Source organism: Lepisosteus platostomus, chromosome 1, assembly GCF_059453375.1.
Source record: "Lepisosteus platostomus isolate fLepPlt1 chromosome 1, fLepPlt1.hap1, whole genome shotgun sequence".
In the NCBI taxonomy this organism is placed as follows: domain Eukaryota; kingdom Metazoa; phylum Chordata; class Actinopteri; order Semionotiformes; family Lepisosteidae; genus Lepisosteus; species Lepisosteus platostomus.
The window spans coordinates 71,397,885-71,421,440 of NC_142611.1; the positions used below are offsets into that span (position 1 = coordinate 71,397,885).

Below are 23,556 nucleotides of genomic sequence, written 5' to 3' on the forward strand. Positions count from 1 at the left end.
ATATTGCTCACATTGTGCCATTAGAGATTGTGTTTTTTTTTTTTAATAATACAATGTGATTCTTTATAATCATGTAATACCTTCAGGAAAGCACCTTATGGGGGAAGTCCTTGTTTTTAACCCAGTAATTATAATCATAGAAAAACAAAATTTTAAAATGATGCACTGGTTTTACACTTCACTGAGCTCATCTCCATTGGAATCCAGAGAGACCAGCTGGACAGAAGATTAAAAAGAAGATTGCTACCAGCATAAATATTCTTGGTATGGTGATTAAGTTTCTGCATTGCAGTCTTTTTAAAATGTTAAATCTCATGCAGCTCACTGTCAAGCAGCCCCCCCGCCTTTGCAAATGAACAAGGTTTTAGTGCCTTTGGGTTATTGGGTTTGTCCATTTGATGAAGCAGAGATTTAATATGGTTTCAATGACAGGTTATGACAGTCTATATAACCTGTCATAACCTGTACTAGCATGCACTAGTGTGATCAAAAATATTTTAGTTCAGACAAGAAACAAATAGGCACTCAAAGGCTTTGTTAAAGACAATGCTGTTCTATTCACTTTATTATTGTATAATATTATCTTATTTTATAATAGTTTTCTAGAACATGTTCAACAACTCAGAACATTAGGAAGCTTGCAAATAAGAGGAGGCCATTCAGCCCAACTTGCTCATTTGAAAGTTTAGGAAATAAATGAAATTCAAATTTTATCTAGCTCAACCTCTTGTCTGGGAAATGTTTTTTAGATTCTTTGAGTAATTAGAAATTTCTGCTCTATGTCTTCAGTGTGTTGTTGGTGTTTCAATACTGTGTGTGAAATTGTTAACTCCAACTATACTGTACATAGGCTGTTATACAATACATTGAATTAAATCTTCTCTGAATCTCCTTTGTCTTAAACTGAAGAGATGTATCTACTGTACTTTAACTTGTCTATGTCAGAATGTCCCCAGTGACCAGGAATTATTCTTTTTGCTTATTTTTGAAATATTTATCTTTTTGTGGTGAGATCTTTATTATTGTAATGCATAAGCGTCATGTCCTTGGATTTAAATTTCACATTTCTTCTTATATTCCAAGCATTATGTTTTCTTTTTTATTGCTTCCCCATATCGTCTTGATCCAGACATAAAAAATGACCTAAATTATTTCATGTGTAACTTCCTGCAGCTCTGAATCATTCACAATATGTATAGTGCATTTCCCTACCAGTGTGAATCACTTTGCAGTTATCAGTGCTAAATTTAATTTGGCATGTGTTTGCCCAACCCATTACTTTAAGTCCTTTCATAATTCCCTTGCTGTTGTTTCTGCGTTTGTTCCTACTCCTATTTTTGTATCTGCTGTAAATTTAACTAGTTTCCTGACTATATTAGAATCTCAAAACTTGTTAGAGTAGAAATTAAATTTGCTAAAATATCCTTCTTAATTTTCTTATGTGGATCTAGACACAACTATAACTTTAATGGTAGTCCAGCCATTTTCTAGCCTTGAGACTCTATAACAATACATTATTTTACAGATATTCCTGAGGTAAAATCAGCAAAAGAGGCATCGATGTCAGATCTCACACAGATTTAATTTTTATTTTAAATTATATATATATAGCTAGCAGCTATGTCACCCTACAATTCACCCACTGAACCCACTGAAGCTAAGCACATGTGAGCGTGGCCAGTACCTGGATGGGAGACTTCCTTGGAAAGCTAAGGTTGCAGATGGAAGAGGTGTTAGTGGGACCAATAGGGAGCCCTCACCCTGTGGTCCATGTGGGTCCTAATTCCCCAGTATATTGACGGGGATATTATACTGTAAACAATATGCTGTCCTTTGAATGAGACGTAAAACCGAGGTCCTGACTCTCAGTAGTCATTATCCCAGGGAGTTTCTTGACAAGAGTAATAGGGGTGTTACTCTAGTATCCTGGCAAAATTTCCTCCTGGCCTTTACCAATCATGGCGTCCTAATAATCCCCATCTATGGGGAATTGGCTTCATTGCTCTGTTCTCCTCCCCACTCAACAGCTGATGTGTGGTGAGCATACTGATGGACTTTGGTTGCCGTTGCATCATAAAGGTGAGTGCTACAAATTGGTGATGGTGGAAGGGAGTCCTCATCACCTGTAAAGTGCTTTGAGTGGAGTGTAAGTATATACATATAACGGCAATGCTTATTAATAAATCAGAATTAAGTGTTGCTGTGCTTTCATAAATGAGGCCCCCCCATCTCTCTTTCTTATCTCTGTGGTGCAGCCACAGAGAAACTATTCATGCAGTTCTGATTTAAGGTGTTTTCTCTCAGATAAGGAGCAGCTCCCAGACTGGGAAGCACCAAGCCATGCTTGGCTATCATGATCAATGGCCATTCCTGGCACCTATCCGTCTGTGATATTCTTCAGAACATCTGGGTTGTGGACCGAGATGTCAGAGGTCATTGTTACTCATCTCTCACCTTGACCAACCAATCAGGAACCTGCAGGGCGTGGTAACCTCACGTGGGTCTGAAATGTCCGCTAACTTTCGACCAATCATCACCTGTCTTGGTTCTGGTTTAAAAGACACTGCAGAGCTCAGAAACTTTGCTTCTACGGCCATTTTGGAAGCACTGTGTCTGTTCCTATTGTTTTTCAATGAACATTACATTAGTCTCAATTTTTAATTTGTACATTTGAGCATTACTAATTTCATTAATGTAATATATCGTTATCTCCATATGAACTACTATAGCTCTTTGAATAAAAAAAATAAAAATAATTTGGTATAGTTCAAAGTAAACAAAATTGCTCAACAGAGCTTCTACACTGGCATTTAAGAAGCATACAAATACAATAGATGAGTTTGTAAACAAAGAACATGATGAAAGTTCCCCATTGTGATTTCTGATGCTTCTGATGGCTGATGGTTTTGAGAGTCATGTTCATATGGACAAAGGCCATTGCTTATCTCATGTTTTCCTCTAGCTGTGTTACTAAACAGCAGGAAAAAAATGCTATTGCAAGACTTTGTTTCTCAAACTCATGGTGAAATTACATTCCAACATTAGGGACTATATTATTATCATGAAAGGAAACATAAAATGATTCAATATTTCCTTTTGATTAAATATTTTAATGCCAAAAATCAGCAGTTCTGTTTCTGCCTCTTTGGTTCTTTATGAAAGAAAGAGATTTCCATCACAGTATAGTTAAATATCATACTTTGATATGTTACTTAATTGACCAACAACATCTTCTATTAATGAGAATTGGCTTCAGGTTGTTTGAAAAACTACTTCTATTTGTGAGAATCAGCTTCAGATTGAATTATTTTACTATTTTTGATTAATGTTCACTTTTTTAAGTGCCAAGAATTTAACATCCACATTAAAATTGATAATCTAATGCAAGCTCAATTAATTCTACCTTGATGATGAATAGATAGCTTTTTATTGCATCCAATGAAAGAAAAAAAATGTCCATGATTGTCATATGAACAAGTGCTGTGGGGGACATAGTACATTAACATGTTTTAACATTGGTTTGCATCTGGAGATGTTTCTGATGCTAATTAGTCTGTATATAGGATTAACCACAGTCATTTCTATGTGTGCACTCTACTACTGGTGTTGAGTGATTTTTACTACTACAACTACTACTAATAAAGATTATTTCAATGGAAAGGACTTGGATTTAATTAAAATAAGAGAGTATATTAAAGATTATTTAAATTAATCTCCAAATTCCTTCATAACCTTTCAGAAATGTATACAAAACATAATCTAACAGAAAGAATTATGCACTGGATAATGTGCTCTGCTTAAAAGAAAAATAAAATGATAACATGGCCCCTGTAGTGTGCAACAGGTTCCTTCTATTAAGGAAGAACCACTGTAGGTCCTTCAAACCATTTAGTTTTCCTCTGTGAACAACATTCTTGAGGTCAGATCGCAAATGTTCAATTGGACTGAGGTCTGGAGATTGAAATGGACAGTTGAAATAATTTATTTTGTATGTAGTCAATCACTTTGTTGTTGTTTTGTTTCATTGTCGTGCTGGAATGTCCATTTTAGCCAGTCGTAACCTTCTTGGCAGACAAAAGCAGGTGTCTGGCCAAAATACTGTGGTGTGTGTTAGATTTCCTACAATAGACTCCCTTACAGTATTTCACCATGGGTCAGAGTGTTTTCGCTCACAGAGCTTGACCACTTTTAGACACACTAGAACACTGATAACCAAAGAATGTTGTTCTCATTGTCATTCAGATGTAGTTTGGCATATGTGCATTGTCTCTTTTTATTGCTTTTGAACGCAATGTCAAATAATAGTTTTCAACATATTGTATCCTCAAGATGCAAGTTTGTGTTGGAGATCTCGAGCTGCTGCCTTTGGATTTATAATAGCTTCCTGAAACACTTAACTCATAGTCTGAGGTAGCAAGATAGATTACCTTCCTGGCAGGGTTGCCACTATACCCTTAGCCTTAAGGATTCTGATAATGGACACTACAGTTGAAAGTGGTAGATGCAGCATTTTGTGTATTCTTTTACAGCCACCCCATAAGTTGTGGAGGTCAGTGACCATTTGCCTGCAATCTTCAGAGAGTTCTTATTACACATTGTGCTATCCTTTACTCATTCTGTTATATGATGTTTTTTTGTTCCATTTTCATTATTGGGAATCTGGAGGGCACTGTACTGTACTGCACTTTTATAATAATAAAAATAATAATAATAATAAACTTTATTTTATATAGCGCCTTTAAAGGTGGCTTCTCAAAGCGCTTTACAGGATGACAATAACAATAAATAAGAAGACTACAACAATAATTAAGAAGATTTCACAAGATAGGACACAATTATAATTACAACAATACAACAATAAAAATAGAGGAGACCGTGGAAGGTGGTCTTTTCCCTCTTACTCATAAATAAAATAGAATTATTTCCAATAATAACTGTCAACACATGTACTTGAGTACTGTACATAATCGTCTGTGAAATTGTGCTGTTTGGAAGATTCAGTATTTTAATTTGTAAACAATGGTGCATTTATTTTTACAGAAATATATTTTCTTCTTCACTCTATGTAATGTAATTGCAATCAAGAAATTATAACACTGAAAATGTACAAACCAGAAATATGTTTTGACATGATCATCTCATCCAAGATAGAGATGAGCAAGAGCTGATAATGCTAATAATGAAAATGTTTATTGCACCATTTAAATATTCCTAATTATTCCTCATTTTGAAACAACCTCACAGTTTGAATTGCCATTAGAGCACAATTAATGAAGATTTGTTTTTACTAAACTGTATCTGTATAAGCAACATAAATAAAAGCTAAAATGATTAATATTTCCAAAAACTCAATTTTAATCTCTGACTTTCATAAAAAATACAACCCAGGAATATTTAATATACCAATTATATACTCAGATTAAACATTCCAGAGCACTATATGCACATTCCATATATCTTAAGTTAACCTCAAATGACATTCTAATTAAGAGAGTTTTGTTATGTTTCTTTTTCTGCAAAGTACATGGAAAGTTGCATTAATGGTAACGAGAGGAACCTTATACAGTATGCACTGCTGGTGTCCTTGACACAACAATCCACACGCATCTTCATGAGCACAAATTAATTTACTAGTTGCCAAACTGCCTGTTTTGTAAAAAAAGGTTTATTTCAGGTGTAGTGAAATCTTGGTAATTTGAGCACCTGCTACAATAAATGACTTTTCAAGAGAGCTCAGCAATTTGTTACATGGCATTAAGAGTAATGTGGGTTTAAGAAAGACCCAGATGGTTCTCTCATCCCAGGAGATAAAAAGTCTAGTCTTTCATATTGCTCTTAGTTTTGTTTCTGTGCACCTACAGTATAGAGTTTATAATTGTACACGAGTCTCAGTGACTGACGTTTGAGCTGTACTTTTCAGTCCTACAACAAGAGCAATGAATTGCAAGTGTGAATATTGAGATGATGAATGGGCCTACAACCCCAGCCTCCAAAAGTAATTTTGAAAGTTGTTGCATGAAATTCAATGCAAGTGAGCTCTGTGCCTTTCCAAGCAGAGAAGGAACACATTCCAGATCAGATGTTACTGTTAGTGCAAGATTGAATGTTTTCCAGATGTATGAGCGAAACTTTATTCCCCATTGAGGCTTTTTAGCCATTAACTGTGGTTCTCAAGTTACTGTCATTCTGTCTACAAGATGGTGCTATCGCTTTGCCAAAGAATATCGATCCTGTACAATGACTTGTACAAGGATAACAACATTATTAATTGCTGACTGATTTGCAAAACAATCAGATACTTCAGGTAGGACATGTAGTCAAAAAGAAACATTTTTTTTAAGACTAAGGTGAGTACTACTTTTTTATAATCTGATCTACTTGTGTTAAATGTAGTTATTATGTGTCACTTTCTGAGAGATAGAGATAGAGGAGTTCATTTGCTTTATGTACATGTACATTGGGATTATTATCCATGTTGTACTCTCAGGACACTCATAGTACAACAGACAACACCACACAAAGTAGGTCCACACAATGTAGACAGTACTTTACACAACAGTAAACAATAAGTACTGACAGTTTGTACAGACAATAAACAAACAAAGCAATAAATACGTGGTAACCAAGTCAAAAGTTGAGAGTGCGGAGGTTCAATGTATTCTGAGGCACCGCACAGTTAGCCGTTAATGATGCACACTGCTGTAAGGTAGGGGATGTTGTTAAGTCCAGTGGTCCGTGCTTTAATGGTGCAGTACCGCTTGCCAGAGCAGATAGAGGTGAACAGTTTAGGATCCTAAATAATGGATTAAGCTGAGTTGCAACAGCAGATGATGTGAATTTTTTCGATTGATGGTTAGTCAATCCCATAATCCTCTGTGCCATTGCAACAACCTTTGTAGAGAGTCTTTGTCATGTATGGTAGTATTGCGGTATCATAATGTGATGGCACTAGTGAGGACATTTTCTACAGTGCTGCAGTAAATGTTCATGAGTAGCAGCTTCCCCATTTCTTTATGCAGAAGGTAGAGGCGCTGTTGTTCCTTTTCTTAGACTGCCAACATTGTTGTGAGACCAAGCCAAGTTGGCAGAGATTTGCAGTCCAAAGAATCTGAAGCAGCTGGCAGTTTCTACCGTTGTACCCTTGATGCTTGACTGGGGTGTGACTCCTTCTGGGACTTCTGAAGTCTTGTTGACATTCAGGGCCATATTAATAATAATAATAATTAATTATAATTGCTTACACTTATATAGCGCTTTTCTGGACACTCCACTCAAAGCGCTTTACAGGTAATGGGGTCTCCCCTCCACCACCACCAATGTGGTGAAGGCACTATCTTATAAGATATTCCAACTTACTCCTACTGTATATGCAGTCTCATTATTGTTGCTGATCAGCCCGATAACTGTGGTTTACTTAATCATGTCTGCTGCTGTATATGGCTATACAGTCATAGATGACTAGGGCTGAAACAGCAGCCTTGCGGCGCACCAGTGTTTGGGATCACTATAGAGAATACATTCTTTCCAATTTTCACCTGTTCATCAGGAAATCCAGTATCCAGTTGTAGATGGAGTGGCATAAACCCAGATTCCTGAGACTTGGGGACCAGCTTGGTGAGAACAATTGTGTTTAAGGGTGAGCCGTAATCTATAAACAGCATCCTGTCATAAGTGCCCTGCCTGTCTAAATGATCTAGGGAAGCCTATAGTCCTAGAGATATGGCATCAGCAAATGACCTATCTGAGCAGTAAGCAAAGACGAAGGAATATAGAGGCGTGGTCAGACTTGCCAAAATGAGGACGTGAAATGGAGTGGTAAGCTCCTCTAATGGTGTTGTAACAAAGGTTGTTAATCATGAAACACACCGACTCCTTTCTCCTTGCCAGTAGAATCAGCTGTGTGGTCCATTCTGTATAGCGTGAATCCAGTGGGTTGCACAGCAGTATTGGAAGTGTTTGGTTTCATCCAAGATGCAACAGTTTTTCATGTCATGCTGAATGGTGATACAATTGTGAGGTTTGTCAGTCTTATTGTCCAGGGGTAGTGCATTTACAAACAGGATGCTGGGGAGTGGAGGCATAACATGAAAATAAACAACATAAATGAGAAAGTTACATGTGCGCCTTGGAACTGCGCCATCTTGAAAGGTTCTTTAATGTTCTGTATTATTACATATTAAAACATTACATTTCCACACACACAGAAAATGTATACATTGACTTAGGTCAGTGAATAAATAAATTTTGGGGAAAAAAAAGATGACTTACATTGTCTTCATTGCTGACACAGAACACTAATAACAAATGTATTCTTTCTTACTGTGATTCTAAATCTCTTGTGGACTACAGTATGTAATCAATCCAATTTTTTATATATTTGCTTAATGAAGTTTATAACAAAGATTTAAGAGCAAGGACTAGCTCTCTACTACAGCACTTACCTTGTGTGCAGTAAATATAAATACTTTCCTTGTTTATAACTTATTTTGTTGTGCTTATTGAAATGTGTAATTGGTATGAATAACTTGGTTTTCTGTTGAATGGTACCTTTGGGCACTTATCCCATGATAATAAATCAAGTATCAGTCTTTATTATTATTCATGATTAGCTTGACTGTCATAATAATTTAATATATTAACTAAATTGCAAGTGCATGAGCACATCTACATAGGCAGTTCAGTGCAGAAAGACTCCTTGGAGATCAAAGTGTTTTTTTTTTAACAAGCATAGGCATACAACCTGTATTACTGTGAGCATCGTATGAGTTACTATAATTTTTTATTTTTTTATTTTATTAATTTGCAGTGTTTGTCAAAAGCACCTTCAGTGTCAGAAACCCTGATGTTATATTTTTGTTTGATTAATGACAGAACATTAGGGTCTTTGAATTAAGAAAGTTACAGAAATTACCCTTTTAACTTCTAGGGAATATACTAAAATTCAGTGATTTAGTTGCTTGCCTTTGGAGTATTTTGGTTAACACTGGCTTCTCTGAATATAATTAACTTTGTAGTATTAAGACAGATTAGTTATGAAAGGTAATATTATAAAAAATGGATGCATAATTCCTTCTCTATTATCATTGCTTTGCCCTGAAACATACAGTAGATCCATCCGACGTCCATCAATTTTACTCTTTACTAGTCACATGTGGGCTCTGCTCCCACATGTATAATAAACAGGGTAGAAATGCCTGAATAGACAGTGTGAATGCTTAACATTCCCTGGCAATTCGCTCCAAAGAACAGATTTAGAAAACTGTTTTGTCTCCTGTCTGGCAGCAACTGCTTTTGCTATGATCATTCTGGCTGCCAGCTGCTGCATGTCTCTCTGCATCATACATGTCACTCATTGCTTTTTTAGGTTTCTTCAGACTGGGATAGAATGCAGTATACAAAATTAACTGTTATCTGGCTTCTTCTTTTTCTTTTCCAACCTTATCCTAACCCTTTTCTGAAATCAAGAAATTAGATTCAGAGTGCTTCCATTCTCATGCAACAGCTTAAGGAACTCAGATGCAACCAGATGTGAACAGCGTTCACACAGTCTTTTTTTGACATGCAGTATACAGTACTTATTCCTGGTGGTTCCACAAATGAAACCCAATGTACAAATACAAGACTGAGAACTGTGCACAGTGGCTTTTGCGACTTAGATTTAAATCATATAACTAGGGTTATGCAATTTTTATGGCTTCTTTTATAATGATGCATTATTATCATAAACCTCTCAAGATCTTTATAGAGATTCCAGTTTGCTTAATTTAAATAATTATCTAATCAATCCATTTAACTAATAAGAGAATATACCCCCAATTACAAGGAAAATACAGCCATGAACACAGTAACTGTATGTATTCCACAGTTACCTGAGCTGTGCATTCAGTTATCTTTTTACCTGCTGCTTCAGAATAGTTGTGCATGTGCTCTTATCAGAAAAAAAGCTTATGGTCCAGAATGCAAAATAAAAGGCTGTTTTGAATGGACTTTTTGTTTTCACATTGTCGTTATGCATTTGACTCTGTACCAGGGTTTAATACTTACTGTACAAATGTGAGAATATGAGGTGTAAATGGAAGTGGAATTTCTTTGAAGGAAATGCAAGAACTGTTCCCCCAATTTCATAAGGAAGGTTAAAAGTAACTTGACTCTGGATACTAATTCTGTTCAGTCTGCCATAACTGTTTCTATGTTTGGGTATGTTTTAAGGGCACAACATCAGTCCATGAAAGACGAATATTAAAAACCAATTATGTATAAGCACACAGGTTTTTTATTCAGATTTACCAAACACAGACTTCTTATAAATCTGTTTTTTACATTATATTCACAATTCCATGAAACTAGTACATCCTAATAAAAAGTACATCCTGTTTAATGAATTTGCACTTTTTAAAGATTACCAGATCCAGAAGTAAGAAAACTAATATAATAATAATCAGTCTTTTGATAAATAATATATTTATATCTGCTGAGATTCAGATATCAAGGAATTGTTTATTTCACAAATGATTTGAGGGACAATTAATTAATTTATATATTGAAGTATCTGACATACTATTAGATAATAGTACACACACATGTACCCTGTTAAAACCTAAAATTGATGTACAGGATATAAAAATCTGTACAGTTGTCAATAGCCCTGTTTATCTGCCCTTTACATAATTTGTAGTAAAAAGTGGTGTATATATTTCTTGGATGGATGCACTGGGTTTTTTAACACAATGGCCAAAAAATTTATTTAGCAATGTATCATGACTTCTACTGTGTCCAAAATAAATGTGGCAAGTTTTCAGTAAGAGGGGTCAGTAAGCATTTGTTTCTTTAGGTGTGTGCCTTCCTCAGTTCCATAATTGTTCCAGATAACATGCTGTCTATAAACTGCTTTATTTCTCTATCACATTGCCACAAGCAGCCATCTACTACTAGAATTATATCTAGCATGTGTGGAATGGTGGCTGGAATTGAATTGTCTCCTTTGATCACAATAAGAAAGGAATGCCCTGGGCAAGTTGACAACAAAATGGACACTGATTGAACAACCCAACTCTAGAACTCAGACTGGCAGAGCAGAAACACAACAAACTAATATCTTGAAAGAACAGTGATGTAGTGTCATTTGCTCATTAGGGATTCTGATTCAGCTGTGGAAAAGATGCACATATTCTCTGGTTACTTAAAGGCTTATATTTAATCTGCCCCCTCAAAACTGTCTGTGCAGTTTAGAACTTTTAATACATTATAAAGCATACATATCTACATACGCATCTACTAGGCCACGTTTTGAAATGTTTAAACTGCGTTTCCATAAAGATTAAAAGATACATAATTTTTCAAAATTTTATATTATTCTTATCCCTTCTTCTTTTTAATCATCTCCCAGTATGTTGCAAGAATCACAGCAGGAGGATAAATCAGCTTTGTAGGAAAGCATTGCACTGCAGAGGGGACATATCTCAAGCTGGGATCCTAACACACACATACTCAAATATGAATTAAGACCCCGAATGATTGAGTTGAATTCTCATTATAACACCACCGAACTCTTGGGGGTCAAAGGAAAATGTCATTCTGCAGCACCTTATTCATTTCCATTGAATGTTTATCAAATTAAGAAAAGGCAGTAGTAGTTTAAATAGAAGAATGTGACACAAGTGTCTGAGATATAAATCCCATCTCAGGAGTTCTTCAATATATTGAATATTGTTTTTCCAATCAGCAGGAAAATGCAATTAGTTTCCTGAAGCAGTGAAGTGAGTAAGAACTCCTTTGAAGTGGTGGGTGGATACAGGAATATAATCATAGTTGGAGATGTCAGACTGTGTTAAACTCAGACATGCTTTCTTCATGCTGTTGCCTAAAATGAAGATAGCCTTCCTCATTCTGGTAATGCACCACAGAATTTTTAGAGGGGAGCATGAACATATGTTGGAGAAAACATTCACTGTTTCTTCTGTATTCAAGCTGATATGGGCCCCCTGTTTTCTTACACTGAAAGAATATAAAAAGTTTTTATTAACTGTTTGAAAGATGAAGCATGAAGATTAAATTATTGCCTAGGGATGTGTTTCAGTATAACTTAGAAGGAATATAATGTATACAGAACATGAAGATATGCAACAGGGAATTTGTTTGTAACAGAAGCATTTGAGTTAGGATAGGTCAAAAGGACATTGAAGCAGGCCAAATGGATACAAAATAATCTTAGCTCAAGGGGTGTATTTTCATTTTTAACTGGAGTGAAATCGACTTTATGCTTGTGGTCTGGCAAAAAGGGAAATAATAATAGTGAATTTATCAAGAGAGATTAAAACAGGTGTTTTATTTGCTGATACATTTTTTAAGGTCATAAAGGGGAGGGTAAAATTAGTTTCCTTGTTGCAGCAAAACCAAAACAAACAACCCAGTGAGCTGTAGAGGCTGATGCATGTCTAGTTGCAGGCTACAAAGTTACTAAATTAAGTATTTTTTGTTTTTCAGCATTTTCCCTTGAGTAGTTATAATTTGGTCTGTAAATCTAGCTCAGAACTCCCAGTGCTTTTGTCCTAGTATGTAACTTTTCATGCAATTAAATACTGAAGGAGGCCACCTTGCTCTGTAATTACCCTCAATGGAGACAAGCCCTTGGCTGTTGTACCAATTCTTTTTTTTCCTAGGATTTTCTAGGATCATACAGCTTGGGTCACAAACAATATATTTCAATTCAAACTACTGTTGAAACATAAATTTGCTATTTAAAATACTCCCACAGTTTTTAAGACTTATTTATCAGTATTTATGTAAAGATGGGTTTACCTTGTTTTAACTTTTACCATTTGAAATAAACGATGACTAGCATAAAGTAAGCTTTTTTTTATTTGTAAGTTTTAAAGACCTTTTGACTGTAGAAATATATTAATTTATAGAATGTATTACTTTAAATAAAAATAATGAATACAGCTACAGCTACAACCACAGAAATAGACTACTTGGGAACCGCTTGAAAGAAAGATCTTTTCTTGATGTTTAGTGTTGAATTGGAGTGTTTTTTTTAATTAATAATTAAAAAAATTGCAGTAATTTGCAGTTACTGTAAGGATGATTGGATAGAACCATCAAATGAATGGGGTATTGCTAAAAGGTATGTCTAAAAAAGTATTACATTTATAAGAGACTTGAATGTTTTGTAATTTATTAATTAGGCAAAACATTAAACATTACTGATATATATATATAATATATATATACTGTTATGATGATGCATAGGGTGGTCCATACTTAGGCACAGTATCTTAAATAGATTCCTGACACAGACACACCCCAGCACAAAAAAGTGCAATTTATTTACAAGTGTAATATAACAGTCACCATTAAATGAAATAATGAAGAGCAAAGAACCCTAGCCCTTTGGTGAGCTACTGGTTATGACTTTTTTATCTGGGTTTAAACTACTGTATCTGCTGTCCAGTGCAACAGTTTCTGTGCTGTCACAATGCCTTTTATCTCAGCACAGCGGCTTTTAGTTCCAGTCTAATTTTCCTTCTTCCAATTCTGCCTTTCTGGCTCTTTGTACTTGCCGTCTGTATCTCTAGTTCGCTGTGCCTTCCTGGTTCAGTCTCTGTCTACTTCCCTGCTTTGGTGTTCTGCTTATATAGGCTGGGGCTGAGTACACAGCTCGTCTCTGCTCCATTGATTGCTGGTGTTCGCCATCCCATCCGGTCAGCCATCTTGGCCAGGAGGACAGCTAAAAATTGTAAGGTGCTTTAGGGAAAATAATGCACCTTGAGTATTTTGCTTCCATGGCAACTCACTTTATACAGTATAGTGATATGCTATCATAATAATGCTTGTAATAATAGTGTATTTTTATAACCTTGGTTAAACCCTAATTAAGATAGAGTAGAGGTATGATTTGAATGTGAGTGCGATCCCAATAACGCAGATGCAGGATTCTTGAATCCCAGAGATTAAAATAGAATATGAATGAGGATATGGTTAGATCAAAAGAAGTAAAGGAAATATTAAAGGTCTGATAGAAGCCTTTGGAATGTTTCCAAGTCAATCAGTGAGAATTAAAACTTCAGGGTGTGATGCTCTGAAGATTTTTTTTTTCCACTGTTGGAAGCAGTGGGAGTTGTATATAGAGATGTGTATTCCTTTATTTTACCTGGAAAGTCAACGGAGAACAAATGCTCGTTTACAATGAGAACCTGGAGAACTACAGAAAGGTATCTTCCGGAACAATCGGAGTGAACCATTTTAGTTTTACTCCAGGGTGGAACAGTAGGATCCAACCCAGGATTTCACCCCACAGCCATCTGGTGTAGAATCCAGGGCCCTAAACAATACTTTTGTTTGTGTCTAGTGTACCCAGTTACAGGTTTATTGATTGAGAATACAGTAGTTATGTAACAGGCTTATAGCCAGATTTACTTCCTTGGTTAATTAATGCATGAATCACAAGTTAACACACACATTTTTATACTAAATATTAATACTTCAAATTTCTTATCAATCCACATTTTTTACCTTTTTACTTTGTTTTTAATTGCTGCTTGAGTCTCTGCATAGGTTATAATGGCGTACATGTGTTCACTTTAAAATGTGTATTTTGCTGGTTTGATTCTAACGCATTTATTAATATTCATATTAATATCTATCCTTTCTGCTTCCTCACTACCCAATCTGCATTAAGCATTGAACATTTTCATTTTTTTTTCCGTTTTATGCAGCTCAGGCAGCAGTAACACAAAACTCCACAGAGCCTTCAAAGTATGACTTATATTGTAATATGTCTCTGTCAGACAGCCTTTGCTGCTTTAGATAAATGAAGATGGAGATGAGCTGACAAGATCTTTACCTCCAGTTACTTGATAAGCTGAGCCATCATCCAACTATGAAACATTACAGCTTGGTGACTTTTAGCTGGATGGCCCTAATGAATGAGATTAATTACACTTCAGGAAGAATCTCTAGGCTGTCAGATTTTCCAAGTGATAGGTTGTAAAAGCACAATAAAACGCATAAAACTATGTATTGGTAAGACAGCTCCTCTTATCATTCTAAAACCCCATAGAGATCTGACTCCCAAAGAAAATCTCAAATTATTTCTAATAGTTTTCTACTTTAATATATATGCAATATTTGTGATCTGAATTTTAACAGAACTTAATATTCCTATAAATAAACTGAGTTTTTTAATTTTAATATTGCTCTGATGTTCAGTGTTCAGTTTTTATTGCTGATTTTTACACCATTTCTATAAAAGCAAAACAAACTGCACTAGATAAGCAACAGTAATCCATGACCCTCACCGGTCCTAATGGATTGAATATGGGGGAATGGAAGCAATAAAACATACAAACAAAAATACTGTTAGATTTTAAAGTAATGTATGTAGAGCAAGCTAGTTTGGAGTTCCAAAAGATATTTAATTGCTTTGAAAACCACAGACACAGTAATGACACAGGTTTCGTTCAGGCATTTACTACTTTGTACAATGTTTATACACTGATACTTAGAAGTGAAATAGTTTAATTGAATTTTAAAAATATGAATGCATTGCATGTACATGTATTTATAGATCTAATGTATTATTTTAAGTTGCTGAAAAGGATGTCTTTAATTTCACATATGATTACTGTTCAGAAACAAGGACAACTTTGAAACTCTGGAACTCTGACATTTAGATTACACACACTTATTTGGGATATTTATGATACTATTTCAGTAGTTTAGTCCAAAACGAATTAAGAAAACAATTGAGAATTAGTAGGTTTGAGGTAACTCACTGTATGGGGCAGTCAGACATTTCTCCAGCCTCCTCTTCAACGTTTTAATGAATGATAATCTAGGAAGCTGCTTCAAGGACAAAGACAAGGTAGAAGGAGGAATACTTCCACCAGGAGGTTGCATATTCCTGATATATGGTTAAGGAAGTCAGAAACATTATATACTATATACAGTAGACTATAGATATATGGGGAAGTGGGTGAGATTAGGTTTTCACCTCCTTCTTAACTTTGTTTGATTGTAAATGGATCACATAGATATTGTCCTGGCCTGGTGTGATGATCCTCTGCCTTCTTGGATGTGGTTAGTCCCATACAGAACTAGTTTTCTTGTTCCTCTGGAATAGTCTGCTACTCCAGAAGCAGAACATCACATACTCCAGGAACGGGTCTTTTACATACAGGTTGCCATCAATCAAAAACCAAGCAATCATTGTTACCCTAAGGTCGTGGTCAACTCTTTTGCTCTTTCTGTATTATCTTGTTGTTTTAAAATATTGTCTATGTATTTTCTTCTTATAAATATTAAGATTGCCATTTTCAACTCAAACACCAGACACTGATTATATATATATAGCAATATGAATGTCAGGCTTTCTGGATATAATAATACCTGTATTTTACAATTGAATTAGGTAAAGGGAACATCCTGACACTCATATAGAAACTCACTAGATTATTATAATATCATATGAAGTGTGAATGTCGATAACTGGTTTGTGAACTCCTATTTTTTTCTGTTCAAGGAAAACACTCAATTGAATGGACACTATGTGCACAGAACAACAGACTTTGTCAACTCTTTAAGTGGTAAGTCATAAAAAATTACTAAACGATTGATATGATTGTATTATGAATGTTTTTTTAATTTCATTTCTGGTTAAATGAATTTAGTGCAAAAAACACTACATTTAGAAATTTAGAACAATATATTCAGTATATATTTCACAAATCCTTATTGTAACAGATGTTTTAAAACTGAAATTAGACAGATAGTCTAGAGATCCCCTTTTTAGGAGAGACAGCAAGTAGCTTTTTCTAAAAGGCTGTTTATCATAAGAATGAGAACTACTACAATTCTAAAATAGTAAAAAGATATATAATGTATGTATAGATGTATAAAAAAATAAAATAAAATAATTTCTTAAATTTTGTGAAAATCTGTTCCTCATTCATATGGAATTTAAAAATGGTAGTGCTTGTCATGTGAGTGAAAATCACATTTTTTCTCCTATCCAGATGTATTTTTGAATCCATAAATTAAACCAGATGGTCTTGCTTCTTTCTTCCAAAGCAATGAGATGGTATAAAAATATACTTTTCAGACATTTAAATTAATATGACAAGGATGTATACACATTGCAGTATACACAAGATAGTTTGTGATAATTGGATATATTTGAAAATTAGCTTTCTAATATGCTGTCAGAAAAGTAAGAATTTGTTCTTCTTGATAGGTCTTTTACGTAACAGTTGAATTCAGTCTTCAGTGGTTTGTAATTAATTTGATAGCAGGCCCGTTCAAGGGTATTATTGGAATTTGTGGAAAGCTCACATGCCCTTTCATTTGGAAAACGTTTTTTTTCAACTGATGTATATTAAGTGGGAGTGTTTTAACTTCTTACCATGAATGCACTGCATAGTGACAGCATTCTCAAAGACAATATTATATTGTTTCTAATTATTACTGTTATTAATGGTAGTAGTAATTGTAGTATTGCTGTTGAAAGTTAAACCTATCACACCTTGAATTTGTTTTATTCTTTTCATGTCATATTTAAAATGTTACAGCATGTAGTTTGTCTGTGGTTATGACACATGAGTTCTATTAAGACACTAATTCAAAATAACATTTAACATACTGTATGTTTTTAATAACATATGGTGCTGCCATTTTCGAATCTTCCTTTATTTGACCTACATCACTAGCTTTTTTTTTCTTGAGTACATTTTGAAATGTCACAGCAAGTCATAAGTTTATCTACAGTGATGACATACAAGTCTTTGTATTCAAAATGACATTTTTGTAATAATGTAACATGCCACCATTATTAGATCTTCTTTTTTGTTACCTACTTGATTTGGTGTTTTTTTTTTCAACTTGAGCAAATTGATTTTCATTACCTGTAACCATCATGGCACAACCACTCTGGCCAATTTTAAAACTTACAGATGTGGGTACTGAGAAAACCTACCAATCTGTTCATAAATTCTTCCGTGTGCAAGTATTGTACATAACTGCAGGATGAATCTATCATATGTTTCACAGACATCACTAAAACCCTCTTAGATGCTATGTGCGGTTACATCTTTCTGTGGGTTCATTTCCTACTTCAACTTCACTCAACCCTTAACCAGTTTTGAGCGTGGTTGCACAACACGTTTAAAAGTTTCTCAGTCTTAGAACTGGGTATCACAATGATAGGAAGTGGAGTTTGCTATCTTAGATATTCGTACCCACCCAGCCTCCCACACCTTCAGTGCCTGTATATAGCCTCCCTCCTACACAAACATATAAAAACCACAACCATGCCTTACAGGTCAGATACAGATTAGTTAGAACTCACCACAATGTGTTGTGTTTGCCTTCAAAGATATAGTACTAACTAACCTTGTCTCAAAGGTAACTGTTAGCAAATGAGAAAGTACAGTACTTGTCTCAGTGGTATTCAGCATGCATAATGTTAACTTTCTGCACCCCCATCTTAAGGTGCTTAGTCTAATAGGTATTTTGTAATATTGAAATTTGAACAGTGTTTGCTACATTGTGTTTTTTAAACATAATAAAGCTCACATTTAACCAGTTAACCATTTAACCTTTTATATTATTTCAAAGAAAATAAACATTTTCTACGAGTCTAAAAATGTTTTCTATGGAAGAGATACTGCTGTACAAGGCTTTGTTTAATGTTTAGCAATCAATTATTTTTAGGTTAAAGTTTGTTATTAAAGCTTTGTTTTTAAAAACTATTCTCCTGCAATGAATAAGGCCAAAAATAAATTTATGAGGATTCATAAATGATACTATAATAATGATATGCTAATTAGTGTAATTCAGGAAAAGCAACGTATTTGAGAAAATGAGACATGTACAGTAAGTTCTTTGTGGACAATAATATGTCATTTCTCAAATGCATGTAACTTTTAGATTGATCATGAAATCTTATTGTTATCTAAAATAATTTATAGATTTAAGAACTGGACTTTTGTAATTTTCTACAAAGTTAATTAATGTTTCTATGCTATCCTACAGCATCATCAACAACATCAAGAAGCAACATCAAGTGTAAATTTACTTGTATTGATACTCAAATGCCAATGTGTATGTTTAATCCATTAAACAATAAAAAGGAATTAGAACTTTTATGTATTGCATTTGTTGTAACTTTGTTGTTAAATACAGTATAATTATTTTTTGGGAGAAAGTAAAAAATTACAGTTATTTTTGATAGGCTGATCTTGTACACAGTGCATCAAAAACATTGTTTTATAAACAGTTTAGCTTTCCCTAAGAACTAATAATGCTATAAAAAGAGAGGCAGAATTATTTAGAGTGCCAATTAATGCTTGGAAGATCCCACTGAAATACATCACATTACTGTCGTGTTCAAATATCTGTTAATTAGATTACCCACTGTGTACCTTCCCATAACAGTTGTGAGATTCTGCAGAAAGACAGGAAGCCACACACTTTTTGACTTTAAAAACGTTCACAAGCAACTGAAATAAAGATACGGAAAGGCTTTTTAACTTGAAGAGAATATTCTCAGTGATGCTTCTTTTGAGGTTGTCCAGACCTTTTTCTGACATTTCTTGGTAACTAGGAAATCTCCGACCTGCAATTGCTAGATCTTCTAAATCTGCCTTTAGGTGTGTAGTGCAGAAAGACATTCAGGCTGTCAGGGCACTTCTCTAGCTTTCTATTTGTCATGCTGTGCTAACAGTGATGTCACCTGCTCTACTTTCCTTTAGTTTTACAGCAAGTGCACAGAAGGGTGGTGACAGGTGTCCTTACTTTATAACCATGCAATTTATCACTCGATTGGTGGCCAAAGTGAATGCCCAAGCCAATGTGGAACTGAGGGGACTTTGGACTTCTTTTACCATCTGAATGTTAAGTTCATAGGAGACATCTCCTGACACCTTCTGGTAACTATTACAAAGGTTGACTGAGGATGCTCCTATCTAGTTTGGCAGAAATAAGCTCCTTTTTATTTTAGTGTGAAGAAACACTGTGGCAATTTAATTTATATTAAGTAGTCCAACTGGCATTGTTGAGGATGTTTAAAACAATTGAGGTAATTCCTAAAAGAAGTGGACATTTTATTTACCTCTCTGTGTAAACATCCACTTTTCAACAAATGCAATCCATATCATTTCTTTGATATCATCCAAGAGCTTATGATCTCTGTCAAAACTTTAGCTTTAAATTTAAGGACTATGTTCCAAGGGTTCAAGGACATGACAATCAATTGAGGTAATATTCCGACAATAGGGAGGATTTAATAGGTTGTTAAAAGTGCAGTTTATCCAAAGCATCAATGGTTTGAGTTGATCCTGTGGTATGGACTACCTTTCTGGCGTGTAATCACAATCACTGTTGCAATCTAGACAAGCACCTATACTGTATGTACAACAATGCAGCTAGTCAAACAAAATGCTGTGAAAGACTGACGCAAATGTGCATGTTTATATCAAGAGTTTTCAGGTTTCATCCACTTGAAAGGTGACTTCTATCTGAAGATTTGTAAGTGAGCAAAACAACAGTCAATGTGACTAGAACCTGCAAATTTTCTGTTAGAATCTGTCCAGGTAGACACTCATCCAAAAACACGAGCAGCGCTAATTCAAACCAAAGGTGCTTTCACCAGGTATTGACTCAGAGGGGTGTATACAATCATTGTTCTAGGTGACATTTTACTTCTTTCATCCATAAATGTTTATTTTGGTAATGACATTTTGATTACACTTTAAAAATGTATGATTAGTTTTAGTAAATTCAATAAGATGGGTCATTTTTTATTATTATATTATTATGTTTTATACATCCATTCTTTTTGAGAAAAATGTAGATGTGAGATGTTGGGTTTTGAACTATTGTTACACCAAAGTTGAAGTACTGTTACTGTTACGCTGTTAAAACAATACTCATATAAAATTTATGAGTATTGTTTTTTTTCTTTGTAGAACATTTCTAGACATTTTCAGTTACTAAACAGGAACACCACAATAGTGCATGGAAAAGGAATGTAAAACCAGATGAAGCAGTTAAGTAGAAGTCATTTGTAGAGTATCTCAACTAAAACATCATTAATTCCTGGTAAAAAAAATATTCCCTTCAATATATAACGAATGGTGAAGGACATTGATAACAATGTTACGATGTACAGAATTGGAAACAATTATATAAAACAGGAAAAGGTTTTTGTTTAGAAATGTTTAGTTTACAAATTAATTGTGACACTATCTTATTATACTGACTTACTACTATGTCATTTGTTATCAGACACCAGAATGTGCTATGGAGTCCCATGGCCTGTAAAACTATAGGAAATGATACCATTTTAAGTATATGGCAAACTGTATGGCTCCTGGACAAGAAATCTCATATGACAAGAGCAAATGAAAGCTACACTTATTAACAGATTGCAGCCCAGTTTCATGTTTCACCTAATGCTACTGATTGGGGGCGGGGTATTAAACTAGTACTGTTGATTATAGAAAATGTAAGGGAAGAAAACCCATCTGCTCCAGAACTGCCATGTTTGACAGTATAAATCTTTTATATTACAGGGGATGATAAAGTGGGCATCCTGAGAATTGCCTTGCTGCAAAGATATGCTTTTCTTTTCATTAAAGAACAGTAAGATGCACATTAGCTCAAAATTGGTCAGTGGGCGTGTAGCACTTTGGGAACCTATGCTTCATCCCCTTTGTTCTGTTTCCTTTCTGTAGTAGTTGATACTGTAGCAGCACAGCTTTGATGTGGTAGAATTAAAGTGTTCAGAAAGAGTGTAATTTCCAGCCTTCATTTGGGCAGTGCATGTCTTGAGGATGTGAGGCAAATAGAAACAAATATTCCTTCTGTAGAATTGGGAGGAGCATTCATTTAAGTCAGAACCCACAGTTCAAAGACATACTGGTAGGTTAAGTGGCTTCTGGGAAAATTGGGCCTGCTGAGAGCGTGTGCGTGCTTACCTCTGTGTGTATACCCTGCAATGGGCTCACCTTGTGCCTGTTGCATGGCGAGATAGGCTCAGGCTCTCCTTTATCTGTATGGGCTTAAGCAGTTAGAAAGTGGATGGATGAAAACTAGGTAGCTGACACTGGTACAATCTTGACATCTGAGCTAATTCTACTCATGAATTAAATATATTAATTAATTGTAAGATACACAATCTGGGCAGTGCGGTGGCTCTATGGCTAAGGATCTGTGCCTGTGGCTGGAAGGTTACTGGTTTGTATCCCACGGCCGGCAGAGGAATCCTACTCCCTTGGGCCCCTGAGCAAGGCCCTTAACCCCAACTGCTCCAGGAGAGCCGTATTAATGGCTGACCCTGCACTCTGACCCCAAGCTTCTCTCATGGAGAGCAAGTTGGGGTATGCGAAAAGACAAATTCCTAATTCAAGAAATTGTATATGGCCAATAAAAGCGATCGTATCTCAGTACATCTTCGGACTCTTTAACAACAGTATTGTAAAGTATGTTGTTAACATGCCTGGCTTTTGTATGTTGCTCACATGATGCATCAGTTTTCTGGGTCAGCATTGCCTCCATCATTTTAACATTGTACAATTGTATATAATTCTTAAATTAATAAATTGCAATTGATAATAAAAGAGATTCCGCTATTTGCATTCTACTCTTTTATAAAAATAACAATTATGCCATAGAAGCAACTCTTTGAAGGTTTTTGTATTCCTAACACAGTCAAAGTTTAATAAAAATTGTTGCTACCAAACAGAAGGATCAGAAAACATAATTAAAGGAAAAATTAACACTTACCCTCCCAGTTTACATATTGTGTTTAACATGTTGCTGAGGCACCCATTCTGTTTTTGGCTAAATTCTTTAATACCATAGCTAATTAACATGGGGGACATTCTTTTGGAATTCAGCTATATTTTTCTTAAGTTGCTTTGCTATGCATTATGTCAAGAGTTTTAAAATGGCTTGTCAGCAGTGGGTGCAGTAGAATGCAGGAGTGCTTTAGAGAAAGCCAAATAATAGTACTATAAATGTCAGGACTCTTGTGACCACTACGGTTGCACAACATTACCAATGTTTCATGCTTTTTCTTTAAAATTGAAGAAAACCTTAACTGTTTGTTAACATGCTGATGCTAATGTCCCTGGATTTTGTCAAGTGCCTTTTTCATTTCAAATTTTGCATTGGACATTGGGGATGAAATATGGATTCCTATCATTATTAAATGCAACTGTTGCATGCTAGAGGGTGTTTATAATGTCTGTAATAATTAGTGTCTACCCCCAGGCACCATTATATCTGGGATAGCTAGATAAAAGGGACATTAAGGAATTTGCACATTTACACTTATTTCTAAACATGTAACTGTAACTTAACTACAGTAAAAGGGCATCCTTGGAAAATGACAAATACAGTACCATGTAGTCAAAAGTGCTGGTTATTCAAGGTGTAAATACATCATGCTAATGTTCTGGACTATCATGCATAATTCAATATCTATGTAAGACAGACTTTAATATGGAATGTACACATTTACAGCTGTTATCATTATCATTGTTACACTACTGTTATAGT

The 23,556-nt window shown here is 35.0% G+C and overlaps 1 protein-coding gene across 4 annotated transcripts in view; it reads left to right on the top strand.

The window, feature by feature from the left end:
• The window catches only part of ndst3 (N-deacetylase/N-sulfotransferase (heparan glucosaminyl) 3), a 305,314-nt gene that overhangs the window by 84,503 nt on the left and 197,255 nt on the right, over positions 1 to 23,556 (top strand). For 3 of the 4 annotated variants that reach the window (XM_088636282.1, XM_088636298.1, XM_088636309.1), the window contains exon 3: positions 16,520 to 16,583. The exons of the other annotated variant lie outside the window; for it this stretch is intronic. The gene's annotated coding sequence lies outside the window, so the exon portion shown is untranslated. The remainder of the gene's footprint in view (positions 1 to 16,519; positions 16,584 to 23,556) is intronic. 4 annotated transcript variants of the gene reach the window in all.